Genomic DNA, 4,795 nt, shown 5'->3' on the forward strand with positions numbered 1-4,795 from the left:
TGTCTGGGCTGTTTCCACAATGGTGTCTGGGCCATGTTAAGCTTTGTTTATAGGCTGTTTCCACCATTGTATCCTGGCCGTGTTTACCATTGTGTTTGGGCTGTTGTCACAATTGTGCCCGGACAGTGTGCAGCATTGGCTGTGGACTAAGAACATTCAGTGTTCGAAACGCGTTCAGCTGTATCATGGTTGTCCTTCCATTTTTTGGATATTACTGATTTTTGACATGCAGTGTTTCCTCTCTTTTTAAAAAAAATAATTTGAAATAAACAATTTTTGATTTTATACATTTTCCTGAGCTGGATTCTTTTCTCACTTTCATCGTTTCCAGAGAGCTTTGGCAGAAGCCCTTTCCGTGCTCGGACTGATTATAACTCATGGAGATCATTCAAGAAGGGTGAGCTGAAATTTTGTGTGTGTTTTTCCAGCATTGATTGTGCCTGGGCCATGTCTATCACTGTGCAGCGTCCCTTCTTCCTTCATTGTGTAAACATCAGGGAAATGAAGAGATGATTGCTAGGGTTTAAGGAGAGGATTGTTGTCCCCTTCTCGTTCCTTTCTCACTGCTCCTCAGTTCCGGATCTTTGCTGGATTTTTCTTTTCATAATGTTTCCTATTGGTGGAAGGTGCGGACTACAGGCAGCTGGTTAATCCCAAAGTGGGGCATGGTCTGGTAGTATCACAATATATCTTCTGCTCACTTTATGGCCAAGCATTCTTTTTCTATGATGGAATAATCTTTCTGACATGCCGACCGTTTCCTATTCAGGTAGAGAGCAGGATGTTCTTCTCCATGAATTTCCTAAAAAAGGACTATTCCTAATCTAACTTCTGAGGCGTCCGTATGGAGTACAAATTGTGTTAAAGTCTGGGGTAACCAGGACCAGCAGCTTACACACAGCTAGGTTCAGTTCTTGAAAGGCCGTCTCTGCCTCCGATGTCCATCTGGCCATAACTCATTCTGTCCCCTTAAGAAGGTTGGTCAGGGGTGCAGCACCATGGCAAAGTTTGGAAATAACCTCTTGTAGTACCGTGTGATTTCCAGAAAGGCCCTAACTTGCTTTTTCGAGAGTGGGTTCTGCCAGTTGTGGATTGTCCACTTTATTGATCTTATTTCTACCTACTACATATCCAAGTTATTTGACCTCCTCTTTCCCCATGGCACATTTTTGGGGATTTATAAAGAACCCCACATTCCTGAGTGCATCAAACACTGACCTATCCCAGATGACTTCCGAAATCCAGGTTGAAAATTACGATATTGGCCAGGTATGCCGCAGCATAATTCTTATTTGGTGCGAGGATCCGGTCCATGGTCCTCTGAAAGGTAGCCGGAGCTCCCTGTAGTCCAAACTGCATCTGGCTGTATAGGAAGCATAGAGAAGGCCATCTTCTCCTTGGCTTCTTGTGACATTAGATCCAATGTGGTTACATACCTTGCCGGTCAAATTCTTTCGATAAGCTCATCGACATGCAGCATCAGATATGCACAGAACTTGGAGACTTTGTTCAGCTTCCAATAATCATTACAGAATCTCCATTTGGCATTGGGATTTTATACAAGGACAATCTCTAGCTAAACCATCCAAAAATTCTAAACCACTTAGATTCCTCAATAACTTTGAGATTAAGGATAAGCTTCACTTCCTTGGAGAGCAGTTCTAGCCAGGCCTTGGGAATTCGGTAGGTCTTCAAGTTCACCTGTACATGGGGTTCTGTCAGAACCTCGTGTTCTATGACATCTCTACACCCCAAAAAATAAAAGAACAGGTCTCGGGTTCTGCTGCAGCAATTCCAGACCTGTTTTTGGGCCTACATTAGCATCTCAGCTGATGTGACTGCTTCAAAGCCCCCCTTCTGGCACACCAGCAAACATGCGCTTCAGTAGCGTCCCTGTCATGCCATGCCTTGATAAGATTGAAGTGATAGACCTGGTACAGCTTTCGTCTTCCCAGTTGATGCATCTTGTAGTTCACTTCACCCAACTTCTCTATCACCTCATAGGAGCCAAAAATGTAACTCTACTGTGGGAGTAAGTACAATGACTCTGTCCTCGGGGCTGAACTGTCTCAACTTAGCAGACCGGTTGTAGACCCAGGATTGAACCTGGAAGAGATGTTCCTTTACAATAGACATTACCTTTGCAACTCTCTCCTGCATCTGGGTGATGTGCTTGATGACCCTCCAGTGGGGAGTGACTTCGGCTTCCCAGATTTCCTTTCCTATATCAATGAGACCTTGCTGATGTCAACCATATACGAGTTCAAAGGGAGAAAATCCGGTAGTCTTGTGGAACCTCCAGGATAGAGAGTAACTGATATCAGAGGAGACAGCCCGATCTCATCTGTAATTTTCTATGACTTTCTTAAGCATAATCTTTAAGGTTTTATTAAACCTTTCCACAAGGCCGTCCGTCTTGGGATGGTAGACTGATGTTTTCAGTTCTGTAACTTGCCAGGCCTTACAGTTTTCTTCTCACCCTACTCATAAAGGGTGTTCCTTGATCCGTCAGGATCTCTCTTGATGGTCCACATCTTTGCCAGGGCAGGACTAAGTCGCAGGCTATACTTTTTACAGAGGAGTTTCTCAGGAGAACCACTTCTGGGAAAAGCAAAGCATAGTTGAGGACAACAAATATTGATGCCCCCGAGCAGACTTAACCAGGAGCCCACCAGGTCCATAGCAATTCGCTCAAGTGGCACCTCTACGATAGGCAGTGGCACAAGAAGAATTTTGAAAATGAGGGAGCTGTTAACTGGCAGATGGGACAGGATTTACAATTGTCACAATAATGTAAAAATGCCATATTGTGAGTTTAGTTCTAGAAGGTACTTTGGCACAGACGCGCTGCAGATTCGACCCCCTTTCTCCTCCACTGCATTCGCTGATACAAAAACAAAGCCCTATGACAGACACACTCTGTGCAACCTCATACCAATGTGTAGCAGCCCCCACTGAGCAGTTTTATGGATCTATGCTGCAGGCAGACAAGTCTCCCTACCCTACTCATTCCCCCTCCCACCTGGTACTGGTTGAAACTGGTATAGAAGCCATGAGCTTCTATTGTTCTTTTAAGGCTATATATAGTGGCACCGATCAGGGCTAGAGATATAAGAATTATATATTCCGGATGTCCATCGAGGGATCTATAACTCTCTGAAATAGCTAGAAGCTAAACCCAATGAGTGCGAAGTGCGGGTTTCTCTGTAAGCTGGTCATGTAACCATGCCATATTTACACTTATAAGAATTGCCCCGACGTGGTGCACCCCCTGATCATTGTGACTTTTGTATATGAGACTCATACAGCGAGCTAGGCATAAAAATGGTTTTCATAATGCTAAGTAAAGGGGGGGTTTCAGCCTCTAAGTGAGGTGACCACAGGGGGAGTGCCTTTGGTTTTAGGCTAGGAAATAACTGAGTGAAGCAGGAGGCTTCACGGGTCTTTGTCTGGGGTCTAGCTGCTGTACAGATGCTTGCTATGCATCTAGATGTATCCCCTCCTCCACAGCACACAGTCGGCCTTGAGATAAGATGACATAGTGAAATGTAAGTGTTTTTTCAACTTTAAACCCATTTTATTTGTAATTGTCTGTACATACGAGAATTGTTTTCTTTATAATATCTTTTTATACTTTGTAAACACTGCCTACCTTTTTGAAGTAAAATATAAAACTACTAGCTTGTCTCTCCTTGCTCTATAGCGAACGGTCGCGTCCTCTGAAGTGAATTACACTACTAATCTGGGTTGGCTCCGGACCCTTTAATAATTACAAAATCGGAGCTGGTGGCAGCGGAATTTGTCCTGTGCAATTGGGAGTCTTTGCCGCGACCGGCGGCATTGATAATTATTGTTCCTGCCTGAGTGGGAGTAGTTATATCGCCCTCGCTGCAGTGTGCCCAATAGACAGTACATAGCACTAGTGTTAATTGAGTTTGCTTGGGTGCTCGGGTATGCACCAAGTATCTCAAATCCCAGCATATTGTTTTTTGAGTGTCTAATAGCCATGAAACATGCGGGGCAGGGGCTCCAGCATGTCACTGAAGCACCCGGTTCAATACTTGGTGCATACCGAGCACCCTAGGCAAACTGGAGTAGCGACCACTTGCACGCAACACTAATAGCGACTTATTCAATATGATGACCTAATGTTATCAAATTCTGTGCGCTACCTGTGGGTCAAAATACTCACTATACCCCTGGATCCTTGAGGGGTGTGGTTTCCAAAATTGGGTTACATGTGGGGAGTTTTCACTGTTTGGGTGCATGAGGGGCTCTCTAAAAGTGGCATGGCGTCCTCTCTTGATTCCAGCAAATTTTGGGTTCAAAAAGTCAAATGGCGCTCCTTCCAGAGCCTTGCTATGGGTAAAAACAGTAGTTTTCCCCCACATATGTAGTATCTGTGTGCTCAGTGGAAATTGCACAACAAATTTTGGGGTATATTTTCTCCTGATACTCTTGTGAAAATAAAAAAAAAAATAGGTGTAAAGTAAATTGTTTGTGAAAAAGTTAAATGTTCATTTTTCCTTCCACATTTTTTCAGTTCCTGGAAGCACCTGAAGGGTTAATAAACTTCTTGAATGTGGTTTTGAGCACCTTGAGGGGTGCAGTTTTTAGAATGGTGTCACTTTTGGTCATATAGACCCCCCAAAGTCACTTCAAATGTGAGGTGGTACCTAAAAAATGGATTCCTAAATGTTGTTGGAAAAATGAAAAATCGCAGGTCAACGTTTAACCCTTATAACGTCCTAACAAAAAATATTATGATTCCAAAATCGTGCTGATGTAAAGTGGA

Source organism: Ranitomeya variabilis, chromosome 1 (genome assembly GCF_051348905.1).
Source record: "Ranitomeya variabilis isolate aRanVar5 chromosome 1, aRanVar5.hap1, whole genome shotgun sequence".
In the NCBI taxonomy this organism is placed as follows: domain Eukaryota; kingdom Metazoa; phylum Chordata; class Amphibia; order Anura; family Dendrobatidae; genus Ranitomeya; species Ranitomeya variabilis.